Source organism: Salmo trutta, unplaced genomic scaffold (assembly GCF_901001165.1).
Source record: "Salmo trutta unplaced genomic scaffold, fSalTru1.1, whole genome shotgun sequence".
NCBI classification, from domain to species: domain Eukaryota; kingdom Metazoa; phylum Chordata; class Actinopteri; order Salmoniformes; family Salmonidae; genus Salmo; species Salmo trutta.
The window spans coordinates 52,224-70,252 of record NW_021822790.1 but is presented as its reverse complement, the minus strand read 5'-3'; the positions used below and the strand labels follow the sequence as shown (position 1 = coordinate 70,252).

The following is an 18,029-nucleotide window of genomic DNA, read 5'->3' as shown; positions in this document are numbered from 1 at the left end:
TCATACTTCTTGTCTCCTTTCATTCGGCATCCCACCACCTCTCCACACGTCTCCTTAATTGCTCTCAGTAATTCCATCGTCGTCACCTTTTCTTCTCCCACCAACTCAATTGCCACCGTGTATTCTTTTCCATATTTCATTCCTCCTTTATTTTCATTATCCTTCCGTTGCGCATTTTCGTTGTCCTTGTCCATTCCGTTTGTCGTTGCCATGTTGTCCGTCATTGTAAATCAAAAATTGAAACCGAAAAAAAAACCTCCCCCAAGCAGCAAAACTGCAGGGGGGGAAAACTAACCAAACTTAAAACTATTCAAATGAAAAAACAATAAATTATATGTCAAAATCCAAAAAATAAACAAAAATAGCTCTCGAGCAAACACTCTCAAGCAAACACTCGCTCACAGCTCAATTACACCCACCTGTCGTCACTTCTCCAATCAGGAATAGCGCCCCCAGGCTGGTATGGCCGTAAACGATAAACAATCTCTTGGTACAACATATATAGTCAAAGTGAGTCTGATAAACAGACATTGCATTTTCACCAATTAGATAATCAGCTTGAACTTTGTGTCACTGAAAAAGTAGAAGAAATTACAAACACTGTAGCCATCACTTTATAGCACAGGTAGTTGGATAAAATACAAACTTTATTTCTTTTCATCATTTGAACAGGGTAAGGGAGCACAAAGCACACACAAGCTGCATTCAGCAACAATGTTATTATTTGTCTTATAAATACAAGGCAGATGCTAACTGACAACACACGGAACTTTGATCCTATTAAAAAGGCAGGAAGCTGCATTTAGTCAATTCATCATTAAATGCTTACTACAAGGCAGTGTTGCTGATGAAATAGTGTAAGAGCACACCCTCGTGGACAAAAAGCTTACAGCACCTGGTATTCCCAGGCGGTCTCCCATCCAAGTACTAATCAGGACCGACCCTGCTTAGCTTCCGAGATCAGACGAGATCGGGAGTACCCAGGCTGGTATGGCCGTAAACGATAAACAATCTCTTGGTACAACATATATAGTCAAAGTGAGTCTGATAAACAGACATTGCATTTTCACCAATTAGATAATCAGCTTGAACTTTGTGTCACTGAAAAAGTAGAAGAAATTACAAACACTGTAGCCATCACTTTATAGCACAGGTAGTTGGATAAAATACAAACTTTATTTCTTTTCATCATTTGAACAGGGTAAGGGAGCACAAAGCACACACAAGCTGCATTCAGCAACAATGTTATTATTTGTCTTATAAATACAAGGCAGACGCTAACTGACAACACACGGAACTTTGATCCTATTAAAAAGGCAGGAAGCTGCATTTAGTCAATTCATCATTAAATGCTTACTACAAGGCAGTGTTGCTGATGAAATAGTGTAAGAGCACACCCTCGTGGACAAAAAGCTTACAGCACCTGGTATTCCCAGGCGGTCTCCCATCCAAGTACTAACCAGGCCAGACCCTGCTTAGCTTCCGAGATCAGACGAGATCGGGCGTACCTTTTTTTTTATCTTTTATTATGAAAAATACATAATATTTACAATATTCAATCAATAATAAAAAAGGATGAACAATTCATCCTTTTACAAAATCAAAAAAGAAAATAAAATAAAACTAATTAAAAACACAATCATTCACTAAAACCAATTAATAATTAAAAACAAGTTTTTCATTTAAATCAATTTCAATAAAAGTACTCCCCCACACAAACAGCTTTTCAAAATTGCATCCACTATATTTATATACTACTTCTATATCTTTCTCTAAAATACTTCTAAATAAAACCTCCACATTCACAATTTTACCTTCATAATGTCCTAGATTTCTTCTTTGTCTTACAGCGTATCTAGCATGACTAAGAACAAAATTCATTAAATTAATATTAAAAACTTTGCTTTTTCCATTTAAACCAAAGAGAAACAACCTCCTCCACTCAACCCCATTAACAATATCTTCTCCCCAATGTTGTACTAAAATCCTCTTTAAAAACTTATGAAACTCTTCCAATCTACTGCATTCAACAAAAAAGTGCATAAAATTTTCCACCCCCGTACCACAAATATCACATTCTCTTTTGATATTTCTATTTATTTGATGTAAAACCATATTCGTAAAAATCCTATTATGTTTCAATTTAAAATCATTGTCTTCACATTCTATAGCATTATATTTTACATTAACATTTTTCCATATTGATTTCACATCTATATTTGTAAACACCCTAGACCACACTTTTTCTGAAGCAGGAGCTTTTGTCTCTTTTAAAATACATTTTCTATAAACCATTTTAACTTTTAAACTTGATAAAACATGTTTCTCCCCATTACTTTCATAGTATAAAACCGGTAAACCCTTAGCTCTCTCAACCACCACTGTATTTATTAAAAGCACCCATTCCTCAGGAATACACCCTAAAATTCTCTTATACATATTTTCTACAGTAGTTTTGCTGATTTCATCATCCACTTCACAAACATTGTCATAGATTGCTTGTACAGGAAGAAACCCTGGAATGACCTCATATAAAATGTCCCCAATCTGTCTCATCCCAGCCCTCATAAAATATTTACAAAACACCATCTTATTATTATACTGTATCTTGGGATTTAAAAAAATTGGCTGATTTAAAATATTGTCTAAAATGGTACACTCATAATAAATATTTGGTAAAAACTCCCCCCAAGCCTCAAACACTTCTCTATAAAACAATGGTATATTACCTAACATTTCCTTTTTCATGCACATCAATAAACCATTGTCCCCCATCCTCCCAACCTCCTGCAAATACTCCTTAAAAAATCTTTTCCATCCGTAATCTAATTCACCATATAAATATTTCCGTACCATTTTGACTCTAATTGCTTTTTTCCTAACATTTAAATCTACCAGCTTCAAACCCCCCTCCTCATAACCTGCAATCAGAGTTTTAAAAGAAATTTTCGCTCCTTTCCCATCCCATAAAAAATCAACTAAAATCGTATTCATTTCAGATAAAACCCATTCTGGTACGTCTAAAACATTCATGACATGAATAAAAATTGACATCAGCAATGAATTTACAACAATTACTTTCCCTTTTAATTTCAATGCCCTCCCCCTCCACATATTTACCACCTTCCTAACTTTGTTTATAACTCCACTCCATGTCAGATCTCTCGCTTCCTGTTCCTTCACCCCTAAAAACACACCTAACACCTTAAAATAATCATTTACCATTTTAAAAGGAAAAGTCCCCTCATTAATCTTCCCAACATACATTATTACTGACTTCTCCATATTCACTTTTGCTCCTGAGGCTTGCTCATATACTTTAAAACACTCCATCACCCTTTTAACACTTCCCTCATCTCTAACTGTTATTGTGGTATCGTCTGCATATTGATGAATTAAACTAAAACCTCCTTGCGGAGTCTCTACACAATTTATAAAATGATCTTTTTTAAGGTATACCGCTAAGGGTTCTACCGATAAAACAAACAATAAAGCTGATAAAGGGCATCCCTGTCTCACTGATCTCTCAAGAATAAAAGAATCTGTTAAAACCCCATTACATTTAACCCTACTTTTAGCCTTTCTATATAATAATTTTATCCATCCTATTATTCTATTTCCAAACCCATATTTTTCTAGTACCCTAAACATAAAATCATGTTCCACCCTGTCAAAAGCTTTATTAAAATCTATACTTAAAACAATTCCCCCTATCTTATCACTATTCATTTTATTTATCACATCTCTAAGTGTATTTATGGTATCTGCTATATCTCTTCCTGGCACACTATAATTTTGTGTAGGTGCTATAATATCATTTAAAACCATCTTCATCCTATTTGCCAGTATCTTAGCTAAAATCTTATAATCTGAGTTTAATAAACTAATTGGCCTATAATTTTCTAGTTTCAATTTGCTCCCCTTATTTTTATATAAAATCGATATCAGCCCTGTCACCATGGAGTCTGAAACATTATTATTATCTTCCATATATTGATATACTTCCAATAAAATCGGTGCTAAAAGACTTTCATACATTTTATAAAACTCTGCAATTAGTCCATCTACTCCAGGACTTTTATTTATTTGTAAACCCTTAATTGCATCTTTCACTTCATCCACTGTTATCTTCCTATCACACATTTGCTTATCCTCAACACCAATTTGCACATCCACACTATTTAAAATCTCTTTTACACACCCCTCATCCACCTCCCCTTTCTTAAATAAATCCTTATAAAAATTCTGTACAGTTTCTAATATCTCAACATAATCATTTACCACTTCACCCTTTACATTCTCAATCTCATTAAAATATGATTTCATCTGTTTAGTTTTCTCTAAACCAAGAAAAAATGACGTACATTTCTCCCCTTCTAAAACATATTTTGCCCTACTTCTAATAATTGCACCCTTACACTTATCTATTTCACATTTGCTCAATTGTGCTTTTAAATCTAAAAACCTTTCAATATTATAGTTAGGATCAATATCACATTTCCTCATTTCTTCATTCAGTTTTGTTCTTAAAAAATGTTCTTCTCTTGTCATCCTACTCCTCTTCTTCCTTGCATATCTAATACTAAAAACTTTTATTTTTTCCTTAACATTTTCCCACCACTGACACTTATCATTCCCTTTTTGCTTATCCTCCATTTCATGTTCTATCAAAGATTTAAGTTGTTTCCCGTATTCCTCATCACCTAAATACCCTGCATTCATACACCATATTCCCCCCCCTTTCCTTTCCTTATCTAACCCCACCGAAAATGTTAACCCAGCATGATCACTAAAAGTTGTAAAAATATATTTAATATCTTTCATAAAATTCCTTAACCCTTCATTTACTAAAACCAGATCTATCCGTGTCTGTTTCAATTCCCCTAAAACCACCTGCCTTCTAGAAAATTCTCTCTTGTTCGGATTCTCGTCCCTCCATATATCAATCAAATTATTTTCAAACATCATCTTCCTTAAAACCCCCCTAGATACGTCACTTCTAAAAATAGCTCCCCTTGTCATATCTAGTCTATCCATTTTTACATTAAAATCCCCAACTAAAATACAGTTACCCTTGCACCATTTCCCTAATTCTAAAAATAAATTCCTTCTCTCTATTTCATTATTCGGCGCATAAATATTTATAATTCTAAAAACGCTACTCATATACTCAAAATCTAAAATTAAAATCCTCCCATTATTATCATTATATATCTTCTTCACATTTTCTACTACATCCTTCCTTAATAAAATTGCAACCCCACATGAATTCCCCCTGCCATTGTTTACATAAATAAAATCCCTCCATATTTTTTGTACTTCTAAAACACACATATTATCCCAGTGCGTCTCTTGAATACATAAAATTTCAGAATTCTTCATTTGTACTATTCTATTAAATTTTCCTATTGTTCTCACACCATTTGCATTTATCGACATTATTTTGACCATACTAATAAATAATAAAATTATAAAATATAATTTCATTATGCTCTACCTTTTATCCAGTTTCTTTCCTCTTCCACCCTTTCTCTCCCTCCCCTCCGCCGCTTTCCTCTTCCTGTATCCTCCTGTCGTTCTTTCAAACTTTTCCCCATCATCCGTGTCCGATATCTCCTCCAATTCCATCTCATCCAGCCAACTTGTCTTCTTTACACCCTCGTCCGTCCTGCTCCCCGCGCTCATCGCCGCCTCCAATACAGTCGCCGTGCTCCCCGTGCTCATCGCCGTTTCTGGAATATTCGTTATGCTCCCCGTGTTCATCACCGTTTCTGGTATGTTCGTTGTGCTCCCCGTGTTCATCTCCGTCTCATGTGTAGTCGTCGTTGTGCTCCCCGTGTTCATACCCGTCTCTGTTATTGTCATTAAACTTAAACCCCTCTCCATTTCTTCACCCCCCGAGGTACTTGTTTGTGCTGTGCTTTCCCCCATAACCTGTGAGTCCCCCGTGCTTCCCCCCAGTCCACTCCCCCCCTCCTCCTGAAAACTCCATCTTCTTATTTCCGAATCCATGCTGCTCCCAATTTCGTTCATCTTCTGGTCTTCCTTCTTCTCCCTTCTTCCTTCCTCCGTCTCTCCACCCTCCACCACGTCCTCTCCCCCATCTTCTTCTCCTTCTTCCGACAGTACAACTGCTTCCTCGAATAGTACTTGACTCCCCTCTTCAGTCATAACCTCTCCACAGTTGCACTCCGTCAATCTCTTTCTGCATCTGCCACAAAAATTCCTTTCCTTCTCTCCGATACATTCTCTCGCGTAATGGCCTTGATTACCGCACTTAAAGCACTTGAATTCAGGGCAGTCTTTGACTATGTGCCCTGGTTGAATACACAACCGACAAACTCTGACCTGTTTGTCATGAATAACCCTGAAGTATTCAGTTCCCTCCAGCGTCTCAATTTTTGTGGAATATGGCAATGATTGGACTTTTTCCGTAAATTTAACTTTACAAAAACGTGTCCCGTCAACCACCTCCGTTCCAGGCCAAACTCTCCTCCTTATCTCCGAGACGGCCGTTACTCCCCAGCTACTCAGCTTGTCCAGTATAACCTTATCTTCTATATATACCGGGAGATTCATAAAAGACACCACCAATTCATTGACATTCACATCTCTCGCCAGAATCCTGGTGTCCTTTATCCTTAAACCGTCCATTAGACGTTCTTTACCTTTTCCGTTTCTCATCGTAATTTCATACTTCTTGTCTCCTTTCATTCGGCATCCCACCACCTCTCCACACGTCTCCTTAATTGCTCTCAGTAATTCCATCGTCGTCACCTTTTCTTCTCCCACCAACTCAATTGCCACCGTGTATTCTTTTCCATATTTCATTCCTCCTTTATTTTCATTATCCTTCCGTTGCGCATTTTCGTTGTCCTTGTCCATTCCGTTTGTCGTTGCCATGTTGTCCGTCATTGTAAATCAAAAAATGAAACCGAAAAAAACCTCCCCCAAGCAGCAAAACTGCAGGGGGGGAAAACTAACCAAACTTAAAACTATTCAAATGAAAAAACAATAAATTATATGTCAAAATCCAAAAAAATAAACAAAAATAGCTCTCGAGCAAACACTCTCAAGCAAACACTCGCTCACAGCTCAATTACTCGCACCTGTCGTCACTTCTCCAATCAGGAATAGCGCCCCCAGGCTGGTATGGCCGTAAACGATAAACAATCTCTTGGTACAACATATATAGTCAAAGTGAGTCTGATAAACAGACTGCATTTTGCAGCAGGAAGCTGCATTTAGTCAATTCATCATTAAATGCTTACTACAAGGCAGTGTTGCTGATGAAATAGTGTAAGAGCACACCCTCGTGGACAAAAAGCTTACAGCACCTGGTATTCCCAGGCGGTCTCCCATCCAAGTACTAACCAGGCCCGACCCTGCTTAGCTTCCGAGATCAGACGAGATCGGGCGTACCCAGGCTGGTATGGCCGTAAACGATAAACAACCTCTTGGTACAACATATATAGTCAAAGTGAGTCTGATAAACAGACATTGCATTTTCACCAATTAGATAAGCAGCTTGAACTTTGTGTCACTGAAAAAGTAGAAGAAATTACAAACACTGTAGCCATCACTTTATAGCACAGGTAGTTGGATAAAAATACAAACTTTATTTCTTTTCATCATTTGAACAGGGTAAGGGAGCACAAAGCACACACAAGCTGCATTCAGCAACAATATTATTATTTGTCTTATAAATACAAGGCAGATGCTAACTGACAACACACGGAACTTTGATCCTATTAAAAAGGCAGGAAGCTGCATTTTGTCAATTCATCATTAAATGCTTACTACAAGGCAGTGTTGCTGATGAAATAGTGTAAGAGCACACCCTCGTGGACAAAAAGCTTACAGCACCTGGTATTCCCAGGCGGTCTCCCATCCAAGTACTAACCAGGCCCGACCCTGCTTAGCTTCCGAGATCAGACGAGATCGGGCGTACCCAGGCTGGTATGGCCGTAAACGATAACAATCTCTTGGTACAACATATATAGTCAAAGTGAGTCTGATAAACAGACTGCATTTTGCAGCAGGAAGCTGCATTTAGTCAATTCATCATTAAATGCTTACTACAAGGCAGTGTTGCTGATGAAATAGTGTAAGAGCACACCCTCGTGGACAAAAAGCTTACAGCACCTGGTATTCCCAGGCTGTCTCCCATCCAAGTACTAACCAGGACCGACCCTGCTTAGCTTCCGAGATCAGACGAGATCGGGCGTACCCAGGCTGGTATGGCCGTAAACGATAAACAATCTCTTGGTACAACATATATAGTCAAAGTGAGTCTGATAAACAGACTGCATTTTGCAGCAGGAAGCTGCATTTAGTCAATTCATCCTCAAATGCTTACTACAAGGCAGTGTTGCTGATGAAATAGTGTAAGAGCACACCCTCGTGGACAAAAAGCTTACAGCACCTGGTATTCCCAGGCGGTCTCCCATCCAAGTACTAACCAGGCCCGACCCTGCTTAGCTTCCGAGATCAGACGAGATCGGGCGTACCCAGGCTGGTATGGCCGTAAATGATAAACAACCTCTTGGTACAACATATATAGTCAAAGTGAGTCTGATAAACAGACTGCATTTTGCAGCAGGAAGCTGCATTTAGTCAATTCATCATTAAATGCTTACTACAAGGCAGTGTTGCTGATGAAATAGTGTAAGAGCACACCCGCGTGGACAAAAAGCTTACAGCACCTGGTATTCCCAGGCGGTCTCCCATCCAAGTACTAACCAGGCCCGACCCTGCTTAGCTTCCGAGATCAGACGAGATCGGGCGTACCCAGGCTGGTATGGCCGTAAACGATAAACAACCTCTTGGTACAACATATATAGTCAAAGTGAGTCTGATAAACAGACTGCATTTTGCAGCAGGAAGCTGCATTTAGTCAATTCATCATTAAATGCTTACTACAAGGCAGTGTTGCTGATGAAATAGTGTAAGAGCACACCCTCGTGGACAAAAAGCTCACAGCACCTGGTATTCCCAGGCGGTCTCCCATCCAAGTACTATCCAGGCCCGACCCTGCTTAGCTTCCGAGATCAGACGAGATCGGGCGTACCCAGGCTGGTATGGCCGTAAACGATAAACAATCTCTTGGTACAACATATATAGTCAAAGTGAGTCTGATAAACAGACTGCATTTTGCAGCAGGAAGCTGCATTTAGTCAATTCATCATTAAATGCTTACTACAAGGCAGTGTTGCTGATGAAATAGTGTAAGAGCACACCCTCGTGGACAAAAAGCTTACAGCACCTGGTATTCCCAGGCGGTCTCCCATCCAAGTACTAACCAGGACCGACCCTGCTTAGCTTCCGAGATCAGGCGTACCCAGGCTGGTATGGCCGTAAACGATAAACAATCTCTTGGTACAACATATATAGTCAAAGTGAGTCTGATAAACAGACTGCATTTTGCAGCAGGAAGCTGCATTTAGTCAATTCATCATTAAATCCTTACTACAAGGCAGTGTTGCTGATGAAATAGTGTAAGAGCACACCCTCGTGGACAAAAAGCTTACAGCACCTGGTATTCCCAGGCGGTCTCCCATCCAAGTACTAACCAGGCCCAACCCTGCTTAGCTTCCGAGATCAGACGAGATCGGGCGTACCCAGGCTGGTATGGCCGTAAACGATAAACAACCTCTTGGTACAACATATATAGTCAAAGTGAGTCTGATAAACAGACTGCATTTTTCAGCAGGAAGCTGCATTTAGTCAATTCATCATTAAATGCTTACTACAAGGCAGTGTTGCTGATGAAATAGTGTAAGAGCACACCCTCGTGGACAAAAAGCTTACAGCACCTGGTATTCCCAGGCGGTCTCCCATCCAAGTACTAACCAGGACCGACCCTGCTTAGCTTCCGAGATCAGACGAGATCGGGCGTACCCAGGCTGGTATGGCCGTAAACGATAAACAATCTCTTGGTACAACATATATAGTCAAAGTGAGTCTGATAAACAGACATTGCATTTTCACCAATTAGATAAGCAGCTTGAACTTTGTGTCACTGAAAAAGTAGAAGAAATTACAAACACTGTAGCCATCACTTTATAGCACAGGTAGTTGGATAAAATACAAACTTTATTTCTTTTCATCATTTGAACAGGGTAAGGGAGCACAAAGCACACACAAGCTGCATTCAGCAACAATGTTATTATTTGTCTTATAAATACAAGGCAGATGCTAACTGACAACACACGGAACTTTGATCCTATTAAAAAGGCAGGAAGCTGCATTTAGTCAATTCATCATTAAATGCTTACTACAAGGCAGTGTTGCTGATGAAATAGTGTAAGAGCACACCCTCGTGGACAAAAAGCTTACAGCACCTGGTATTCCCAGGCGGTCTCCCATCCAAGTACTAACCAGGCCCAACCCTGCTTAGCTTCCGAGATCAGACGAGATCGGGCGTACCCAGGCTGGTATGGCCGTAAACGATAACAATCTCTTGGTACAACATATATAGTCAAAGTGAGTCTGATAAACAGACTGCATTTTGCAGCAGGAAGCTGCATTTAGTCAATTCATCATTAAATGCTTACTACAAGGCAGTGTTGCTGATGAAATAGTGTAAGAGCACACCCTCGTGGACAAAAAGCTTACAGCACCTGGTATTCCCAGGCTGTCTCCCATCCAAGTACTAACCAGGCCCGACCCTGCTTAGCTTCCGAGATCAGACGAGATCGGGCGTACCCAGGCTGGTATGGCCGTAAACGATAAACAATCTCTTGGTACAACATATATAGTCAAAGTGAGTCTGATAAACAGACATTGCATTTTCACCAATTAGATAAGCAGCTTGAACTTTGTGTCACTGAAAAAGTAGAAGAAATTACAAACACTGTAGCCATCACTTTATAGCACAGGTAGTTGGATAAAATACAAACTTTATTTCTTTTCATCATTTGAACAGGGTAAGGGAGCACAAAGCACACACAAGCTGCATTCAGCAACAATATTATTATTTGTCTTATAAATACAAGGCAGATGCTAACTGACAACACACGGAACTTTGATCCTATTAAAAAGGCAGGAAGCTGCATTTAGTCAATTCATCATTAAATGCTTACTACAAGGCAGTGTTGCTGATGAAATAGTGTAAGAGCACACCCTCGTGGACAAAAAGCTTACAGCACCTGGTATTCCCAGGCTGTCTCCCATCCAAGTACTAACCAGGACCGACCCTGCTTAGCTTCCGAGATCAGACGAGATCGGGCGTACCAAGGCTGGTATGGCCGTAAACGATAAACAATCTCTTGGTACAACATATATAGTCAAAGTGAGTCTGATAAACAGACATTGCATTTTCACCAATTAGATAAGCAGCTTGAACTTTGTGTCACTGAAAAAGTAGAAGAAATTACAAACACTGTAGCCATCACTTTATAGCACAGGTAGTTGGATAAAATACAAACTTTATTTCTTTTCATCATTTGAACAGGGTAAGGGAGCACAAAGCACACACAAGCTGCATTCAGCAACAATGTTATTATTTGTCTTATAAATACAAGGCAGATGCTAACTGACAACACACGGAACTTTGATCCTATTAAAAAGGCAGGAAGCTGCATTTAGTCAATTCATCATTAAATGCTTACTACAAGGCAGTGTTGCTGATGAAATAGTGTAAGAGCACACCCTCGTGGACAAAAAGCTTACAGCACCTGGTATTCCCAGGCGGTCTCCCATCCAAGTACTAACCAGGCCCAACCCTGCTTAGCTTCCGAGATCAGACGAGATCGGGCGTACCCAGGCTGGTATGGCCGTAAACGATAACAATCTCTTGGTACAACATATATAGTCAAAGTGAGTCTGATAAACAGACTGCATTTTGCAGCAGGAAGCTGCATTTAGTCAATTCATCATTAAATGCTTACTACAAGGCAGTGTTGCTGATGAAATAGTGTAAGAGCACACCCTCGTGGACAAAAAGCTTACAGCACCTGGTATTCCCAGGCTGTCTCCCATCCAAGTACTAACCAGGACCGACCCTGCTTAGCTTCCGAGATCAGACGAGATCGGGCGTACCCAGGCTGGTATGGCCGTAAACGATAAACAATCTCTTGGTACAACATATATAGTCAAAGTGAGTCTGATAAACAGACATTGCATTTTCACCAATTAGATAATCAGCTTGAACTTTGTGTCACTGAAAAAGTAGAAGAAATTACAAACACTGTAGCCATCACTTTATAGCACAGGTAGTTGGATAAAATACAAACTTTATTTCTTTTCATCATTTGAACAGGGTAAGGGAGCACAAAGCACACACAAGCTGCATTCAGCAACAATATTATTATTTGTCTTATAAATACAAGGCAGATGCTAACTGACAACACACGGAACTTTGATCCTATTAAAAAGGCAGGAAGCTGCATTTAGTCAATTCATCATTAAATGCTTACTACAAGGCAGTGTTGCTGATGAAATAGTGTAAGAGCACACCCTCGTGGACAAAAAGCTTACAGCACCTGGTATTCCCAGGCTGTCTCCCATCCAAGTACTAACCAGGCCAGACCCTGCTTAGCTTCCGAGATCAGACGAGATCGGGCGTACCCAGGCTGGTATGGCCGTAAACGATAAACAATCTCTTGGTACAACATATATAGTCAAAGTGAGTCTGATAAACAGACTGCATTTTGCAGCAGGAAGCTGCATTTAGTCAATTCATCATTAAATGCTTACTACAAGGCAGTGTTGCTGATGAAATAGTGTAAGAGCACACCCTCGTGGACAAAAAGCTTACAGCACCTGGTATTCCCAGGCGGTCTCCCATCCAAGTACTAACCAGGCCCGACCCTGCTTAGCTTCCGAGATCAGACGAGATCGGGCGTACCCAGGCTGGTATGGCCGTAAACGATAAACAACCTCTTGGTACAACATATATAGTCAAAGTGAGTCTGATAAACAGACATTGCATTTTCACCAATTAGATAAGCAGCTTGAACTTTGTGTCACTGAAAAAGTAGAAGAAATTACAAACACTGTAGCCATCACTTTATAGCACAGGTAGTTGGATAAAAATACAAACTTTATTTCTTTTCATCATTTGAACAGGGTAAGGGAGCACAAAGCACACACAAGCTGCATTCAGCAACAATGTTATTATTTGTCTTATAAATACAAGGCAGATGCTAACTGACAACACACGGAACTTTGATCCTATTAAAAAGGCAGGAAGCTGCATTTAGTCAATTCATCATTAAATGCTTACTACAAGGCAGTGTTGCTGATGAAATAGTGTAAGAGCACACCCTCGTGGACAAAAAGCTTACAGCACCTGGTATTCCCAGGCGGTCTCCCATCCAAGTACTAACCAGGCCCGACCCTGCTTAGCTTCCGAGATCAGACGAGATCGGGCGTACCCAGGCTGGTATGGCCGTAAACGATAACAATCTCTTGGTACAACATATATAGTCAAAGTGAGTCTGATAAACAGACTGCATTTTGCAGCAGGAAGCTGCATTTAGTCAATTCATCATTAAATGCTTACTACAAGGCAGTGTTGCTGATGAAATAGTGTAAGAGCACACCCTCGTGGACAAAAAGCTTACAGCACCTGGTATTCCCAGGCTGTCTCCCATCCAAGTACTAACCAGGACCGACCCTGCTTAGCTTCCGAGATCAGACGAGATCGGGCGTACCCAGGCTGGTATGGCCGTAAACAATAAACAATCTCTTGGTACAACATATATAGTCAAAGTGAGTCTGATAAACAGACTGCATTTTGCAGCAGGAAGCTGCATTTAGTCAATTCATCATTAAATGCTTACTACAAGGCAGTGTTGCTGATGAAATAGTGTAAGAGCACACCCTCGTGGACAAAAAGCTTACAGCACCTGGTATTCCCAGGCGGTCTCCCATCCAAGTACTAACCAGGCCCGACCCTGCTTAGCTTCCGAGATCAGACGAGATCGGGCGTACCCAGGCTGGTATGGCCGTAAATGATAAACAACCTCTTGGTACAACATATATAGTCAAAGTGAGTCTGATAAACAGACTGCATTTTGCAGCAGGAAGCTGCATTTAGTCAATTCATCATTAAATGCTTACTACAAGGCAGTGTTGCTGATGAAATAGTGTAAGAGCACACCCGCGTGGACAAAAAGCTTACAGCACCTGGTATTCCCAGGCGGTCTCCCATCCAAGTACTAACCAGGCCCGACCCTGCTTAGCTTCCGAGATCAGACGAGATCGGGCGTACCCAGGCTGGTATGGCCGTAAACGATAAACAATCTCTTGGTACAACATATATAGTCAAAGTGAGTCTGATAAACAGACTGCATTTTTCAGCAGGAAGCTGCATTTAGTCAATTCATCATTAAATGCTTACTACAAGGCAGTGTTGCTGATGAAATAGTGTAAGAGCACACCCTCGTGGACAAAAAGCTTACAGCACCTGGTATTCCCAGGCGGTCTCCCATCCAAGTACTATCCAGGCCCGACCCTGCTTAGCTTCCGAGATCAGACGAGATCGGGCGTACCCAGGCTGGTATGGCCGTAAACGATAAACAATCTCTTGGTACAACATATATAGTCAAAGTGAGTCTGATAAACAGACTGCATTTTGCAGCAGGAAGCTGCATTTAGTCAATTCATCATTAAATGCTTACTACAAGGCAGTGTTGCTGATGAAATAGTGTAAGAGCACACCCTCGTGGACAAAAAGCTTACAGCACCTGGTATTCCCAGGCGGTCTCCCATCCAAGTACTAACCAGGCCCGACCCTGCTTAGCTTCCGAGATCAGGCGTACCCAGGCTGGTATGGCCGTAAACGATAAACAATCTCTTGGTACAACATATATAGTCAAAGTGAGTCTGATAAACAGACTGCATTTTGCAGCAGGAAGCTGCATTTAGTCAATTCATCATTAAATGCTTACTACAAGGCAGTGTTGCTGATGAAATAGTGTAAGAGCACACCCTCGTGGACAAAAAGCTTACAGCACCTGGTATTCCCAGGCGGTCTCCCATCCAAGTACTAACCAGGCCCGACCCTGCTTAGCTTCCGAGATCAGACGAGATCGGGCGTACCCAGGCTGGTATGGCCGTAAACGATAAACAACCTCTTGGTACAACATATATAGTCAAAGTGAGTCTGATAAACAGACTGCATTTTGCAGCAGGAAGCTGCATTTAGTCAATTCATCATTAAATGCTTACTACAAGGCAGTGTTGCTGATGAAATAGTGTAAGAGCACACCCTCGTGGACAAAAAGCTTACAGCACCTGGTATTCCCAGGCGGTCTCCCATCCAAGTACTAACCAGGACCGACCCTGCTTAGCTTCCGAGATCAGACGAGATCGGGAGTACCCAGGCTGGTATGGCCGTAAACGATAAACAATCTCTTGGTACAACATATATAGTCAAAGTGAGTCTGATAAACAGACATTGCATTTTCACCAATTAGATAAGCAGCTTGAACTTTGTGTCACTGAAAAAGTAGAAGAAATTACAAACACTGTAGCCATCACTTTATAGCACAGGTAGTTGGATAAAATACAAACTTTATTTCTTTTCATCATTTGAACAGGGTAAGGGAGCACAAAGCACACACAAGCTGCATTCAGCAACAATGTTATTATTTGTCTTATAAATACAAGGCAGATGCTAACTGACAACACACGGAACTTTGATCCTATTAAAAAGGCAGGAAGCTGCATTTAGTCAATTCATCATTAAATGCTTACTACAAGGCAGTGTTGCTGATGAAATAGTGTAAGAGCACACCCTCGTGGACAAAAAGCTTACAGCACCTGGTATTCCCAGGCGGTCTCCCATCCAAGTACTAACCAGGCCCGACCCTGCTTAGCTTCCGAGATCAGACGAGATCGGGCGTACCCAGGCTGGTATGGCCGTAAACGATAAAAAACTCTTGGTACAACATATATAGTCAAAGTGAGTCTGATAAACAGACTGCATTTTGCAGCAGGAAGCTGCATTTAGTCAATTCATCATTAAATGCTTACTACAAGGCAGTGTTGCTGATGAAATAGTGTAAGAGCACACCCTCGTGGACAAAAAGCTTACAGCACCTGGTATTCCCAGGCTGTCTCCCATCCAAGTACTAACCAGGCCCGACCCTGCTTAGCTTCCGAGATCAGACGAGATCTGGAGTACCCAGGCTGGTATGGCCGTAAACGATAAACAATCTCTTGGTACAACATATATAGTGAAAGTGAGTCTGATAAACAGACATTGCATTTTCACCAATTAGATAAGCAGCTTGAACTTTGTGTCACTGAAAAAGTAGAAGAAATTACAAACACTGTAGCCATCACTTTATAGCACAGGTAGTTGGATAAAATACAAACTTTATTTCTTTTCATCATTTGAACAGGGTAAGGGAGCACAAAGCACACACAAGCTGCATTCAGCAACAATATTATTATTTGTCTTATAAATACAAGGCAGATGCTAACTGACAACACACGGAACTTTGATCCTATTAAAAAGGCAGGAAGCTGCATTTAGTCAATTCATCATTAAATGCTTACTACAAGGCAGTGTTGCTGATGAAATAGTGTAAGAGCACACCCTCGTGGACAAAAAGCTTACAGCACCTGGTATTCCCAGGCTGTCTCCCATCCAAGTACTAACCAGGACCGACCCTGCTTAGCTTCCGAGATCAGACGAGATCGGGCGTACCAAGGCTGGTATGGCCGTAAACGATAAACAATCTCTTGGTACAACATATATAGTCAAAGTGAGTCTGATAAACAGACATTGCATTTTCACCAATTAGATAAGCAGCTTGAACTTTGTGTCACTGAAAAAGTAGAAGAAATTACAAACACTGTAGCCATCACTTTATAGCACAGGTAGTTGGATAAAATACAAACTTTATTTCTTTTCATCATTTGAACAGGGTAAGGGAGCACAAAGCACACACAAGCTGCATTCAGCAACAATGTTATTATTTGTCTTATAAATACAAGGCAGATGCTAACTGACAACACACGGAACTTTGATCCTATTAAAAAGGCAGGAAGCTGCATTTAGTCAATTCATCATTAAATGCTTACTACAAGGCAGTGTTGCTGATGAAATAGTGTAAGAGCACACCCTCGTGGACAAAAAGCTTACAGCACCTGGTATTCCCAGGCGGTCTCCCATCCAAGTACTAACCAGGCCCGACCCTGCTTAGCTTCCGAGATCAGACGAGATCGGGCGTACCCAGGCTGGTATGGCCGTAAACGATAACAATCTCTTGGTACAACATATATAGTCAAAGTGAGTCTGATAAACAGACTGCATTTTGCAGCAGGAAGCTGCATTTAGTCAATTCATCATTAAATGCTTACTACAAGGCAGTGTTGCTGATGAAATAGTGTAAGAGCACACCCTCGTGGACAAAAAGCTTACAGCACCTGGTATTCCCAGGCTGTCTCCCATCCAAGTACTAACCAGGACCGACCCTGCTTAGCTTCCGAGATCAGACGAGATCGGGCGTACCCAGGCTGGTATGGCCGTAAACGATAAACAATCTCTTGGTACAACATATATAGTCAAAGTGAGTCTGATAAACAGACATTGCATTTTCACCAATTAGATAAGCAGCTTGAACTTTGTGTCACTGAAAAAGTAGAAGAAATTACAAACACTGTAGCCATCACTTTATAGCACAGGTAGTTGGATAAAAATACAAACTTTATTTCTTTTCATCATTTGAACAGGGTAAGGGAGCACAAAGCACACACAAGCTGCATTCAGCAACAATGTTATTATTTGTCTTATAAATACAAGGCAGATGCTAACTGACAACACACGGAACTTTGATCCTATTAAAAAGGCAGGAAGCTGCATTTAGTCAATTCATCATTAAATGCTTACTACAAGGCAGTGTTGCTGATGAAATAGTGTAAGAGCACACCCTCGTGGACAAAAAGCTTACAGCACCTGGTATTCCCAGGCGGTCTCCCATCCAAGTACTAACCAGGCCCGACCCTGCTTAGCTTCCGAGATCAGACGAGATCGGGCGTACCCAGGCTGGTATGGCCGTAAACGATAACAA

General features: G+C 40.7%; 26 non-coding genes and 5 pseudogenes across 26 annotated transcripts; all 31 read right to left on the bottom strand.

Moving 5' to 3' along the window:
- Positions 1–883: 883 nt before the first annotated feature.
- Positions 884–1,002, bottom strand: LOC115184735 (5S ribosomal RNA). Its single transcript, XR_003874564.1, has one exon. It is a non-coding gene; the product is annotated as a 5S ribosomal RNA (ribosomal RNA).
- A 6,323-nt stretch (positions 1,003–7,325) lies between these two features.
- On the bottom strand, positions 7,326–7,444 carry LOC115184587 (5S ribosomal RNA). The gene has a single exon (XR_003874421.1). It is a non-coding gene; the product is annotated as a 5S ribosomal RNA (ribosomal RNA).
- Positions 7,445–7,854: 410 nt separating this feature from the next.
- On the bottom strand, positions 7,855–7,973 carry LOC115184586 (5S ribosomal RNA). Its single transcript, XR_003874420.1, has one exon. It is a non-coding gene; the product is annotated as a 5S ribosomal RNA (ribosomal RNA).
- Positions 7,974–8,133: 160 nt separating this feature from the next.
- On the bottom strand, positions 8,134–8,252 carry LOC115184829 (5S ribosomal RNA). The gene has a single exon (XR_003874654.1). It is a non-coding gene; the product is annotated as a 5S ribosomal RNA (ribosomal RNA).
- Positions 8,253–8,413: 161 nt separating this feature from the next.
- LOC115184695 (5S ribosomal RNA) lies at positions 8,414–8,532 on the bottom strand. The gene has a single exon (XR_003874525.1). It is a non-coding gene; the product is annotated as a 5S ribosomal RNA (ribosomal RNA).
- Positions 8,533–8,693: 161 nt separating this feature from the next.
- LOC115184584 (5S ribosomal RNA) lies at positions 8,694–8,812 on the bottom strand. The gene has a single exon (XR_003874418.1). It is a non-coding gene; the product is annotated as a 5S ribosomal RNA (ribosomal RNA).
- Positions 8,813–8,973: 161 nt separating this feature from the next.
- LOC115184679 (5S ribosomal RNA) lies at positions 8,974–9,092 on the bottom strand. Its single transcript, XR_003874509.1, has one exon. It is a non-coding gene; the product is annotated as a 5S ribosomal RNA (ribosomal RNA).
- A 161-nt stretch (positions 9,093–9,253) lies between these two features.
- Positions 9,254–9,362, bottom strand: LOC115184873 (uncharacterized; annotated as a pseudogene).
- A 161-nt stretch (positions 9,363–9,523) lies between these two features.
- On the bottom strand, positions 9,524–9,642 carry LOC115184630 (5S ribosomal RNA). The gene has a single exon (XR_003874463.1). It is a non-coding gene; the product is annotated as a 5S ribosomal RNA (ribosomal RNA).
- A 161-nt stretch (positions 9,643–9,803) lies between these two features.
- On the bottom strand, positions 9,804–9,922 carry LOC115184718 (5S ribosomal RNA). The gene has a single exon (XR_003874547.1). It is a non-coding gene; the product is annotated as a 5S ribosomal RNA (ribosomal RNA).
- A 409-nt stretch (positions 9,923–10,331) lies between these two features.
- On the bottom strand, positions 10,332–10,450 carry LOC115184619 (5S ribosomal RNA). Its single transcript, XR_003874452.1, has one exon. It is a non-coding gene; the product is annotated as a 5S ribosomal RNA (ribosomal RNA).
- Positions 10,451–10,610: 160 nt separating this feature from the next.
- Positions 10,611–10,729, bottom strand: LOC115184777 (5S ribosomal RNA). The gene has a single exon (XR_003874603.1). It is a non-coding gene; the product is annotated as a 5S ribosomal RNA (ribosomal RNA).
- Positions 10,730–11,138: 409 nt separating this feature from the next.
- Positions 11,139–11,257, bottom strand: LOC115184853 (uncharacterized; annotated as a pseudogene).
- A 409-nt stretch (positions 11,258–11,666) lies between these two features.
- Positions 11,667–11,785, bottom strand: LOC115184608 (5S ribosomal RNA). Its single transcript, XR_003874441.1, has one exon. It is a non-coding gene; the product is annotated as a 5S ribosomal RNA (ribosomal RNA).
- A 160-nt stretch (positions 11,786–11,945) lies between these two features.
- LOC115184827 (5S ribosomal RNA) lies at positions 11,946–12,064 on the bottom strand. Its single transcript, XR_003874652.1, has one exon. It is a non-coding gene; the product is annotated as a 5S ribosomal RNA (ribosomal RNA).
- A 409-nt stretch (positions 12,065–12,473) lies between these two features.
- Positions 12,474–12,592, bottom strand: LOC115184845 (uncharacterized; annotated as a pseudogene).
- Positions 12,593–12,753: 161 nt separating this feature from the next.
- LOC115184583 (5S ribosomal RNA) lies at positions 12,754–12,872 on the bottom strand. The gene has a single exon (XR_003874417.1). It is a non-coding gene; the product is annotated as a 5S ribosomal RNA (ribosomal RNA).
- A 410-nt stretch (positions 12,873–13,282) lies between these two features.
- LOC115184582 (5S ribosomal RNA) lies at positions 13,283–13,401 on the bottom strand. The gene has a single exon (XR_003874416.1). It is a non-coding gene; the product is annotated as a 5S ribosomal RNA (ribosomal RNA).
- A 160-nt stretch (positions 13,402–13,561) lies between these two features.
- Positions 13,562–13,680, bottom strand: LOC115184826 (5S ribosomal RNA). The gene has a single exon (XR_003874651.1). It is a non-coding gene; the product is annotated as a 5S ribosomal RNA (ribosomal RNA).
- A 161-nt stretch (positions 13,681–13,841) lies between these two features.
- On the bottom strand, positions 13,842–13,960 carry LOC115184694 (5S ribosomal RNA). Its single transcript, XR_003874524.1, has one exon. It is a non-coding gene; the product is annotated as a 5S ribosomal RNA (ribosomal RNA).
- Positions 13,961–14,121: 161 nt separating this feature from the next.
- Positions 14,122–14,240, bottom strand: LOC115184581 (5S ribosomal RNA). The gene has a single exon (XR_003874415.1). It is a non-coding gene; the product is annotated as a 5S ribosomal RNA (ribosomal RNA).
- A 161-nt stretch (positions 14,241–14,401) lies between these two features.
- LOC115184653 (5S ribosomal RNA) lies at positions 14,402–14,520 on the bottom strand. Its single transcript, XR_003874484.1, has one exon. It is a non-coding gene; the product is annotated as a 5S ribosomal RNA (ribosomal RNA).
- Positions 14,521–14,681: 161 nt separating this feature from the next.
- On the bottom strand, positions 14,682–14,790 carry LOC115184864 (uncharacterized; annotated as a pseudogene).
- A 161-nt stretch (positions 14,791–14,951) lies between these two features.
- On the bottom strand, positions 14,952–15,070 carry LOC115184580 (5S ribosomal RNA). The gene has a single exon (XR_003874414.1). It is a non-coding gene; the product is annotated as a 5S ribosomal RNA (ribosomal RNA).
- A 161-nt stretch (positions 15,071–15,231) lies between these two features.
- Positions 15,232–15,350, bottom strand: LOC115184724 (5S ribosomal RNA). Its single transcript, XR_003874553.1, has one exon. It is a non-coding gene; the product is annotated as a 5S ribosomal RNA (ribosomal RNA).
- Positions 15,351–15,759: 409 nt separating this feature from the next.
- On the bottom strand, positions 15,760–15,878 carry LOC115184579 (5S ribosomal RNA). The gene has a single exon (XR_003874413.1). It is a non-coding gene; the product is annotated as a 5S ribosomal RNA (ribosomal RNA).
- A 160-nt stretch (positions 15,879–16,038) lies between these two features.
- LOC115184834 (5S ribosomal RNA) lies at positions 16,039–16,157 on the bottom strand. The gene has a single exon (XR_003874659.1). It is a non-coding gene; the product is annotated as a 5S ribosomal RNA (ribosomal RNA).
- A 409-nt stretch (positions 16,158–16,566) lies between these two features.
- LOC115184852 (uncharacterized) lies at positions 16,567–16,685 on the bottom strand (annotated as a pseudogene).
- A 409-nt stretch (positions 16,686–17,094) lies between these two features.
- LOC115184578 (5S ribosomal RNA) lies at positions 17,095–17,213 on the bottom strand. The gene has a single exon (XR_003874412.1). It is a non-coding gene; the product is annotated as a 5S ribosomal RNA (ribosomal RNA).
- Positions 17,214–17,373: 160 nt separating this feature from the next.
- Positions 17,374–17,492, bottom strand: LOC115184825 (5S ribosomal RNA). Its single transcript, XR_003874650.1, has one exon. It is a non-coding gene; the product is annotated as a 5S ribosomal RNA (ribosomal RNA).
- Positions 17,493–17,902: 410 nt separating this feature from the next.
- Positions 17,903–18,021, bottom strand: LOC115184577 (5S ribosomal RNA). Its single transcript, XR_003874411.1, has one exon. It is a non-coding gene; the product is annotated as a 5S ribosomal RNA (ribosomal RNA).
- Between the last annotated feature and the right edge of the window lie 8 nt (positions 18,022–18,029).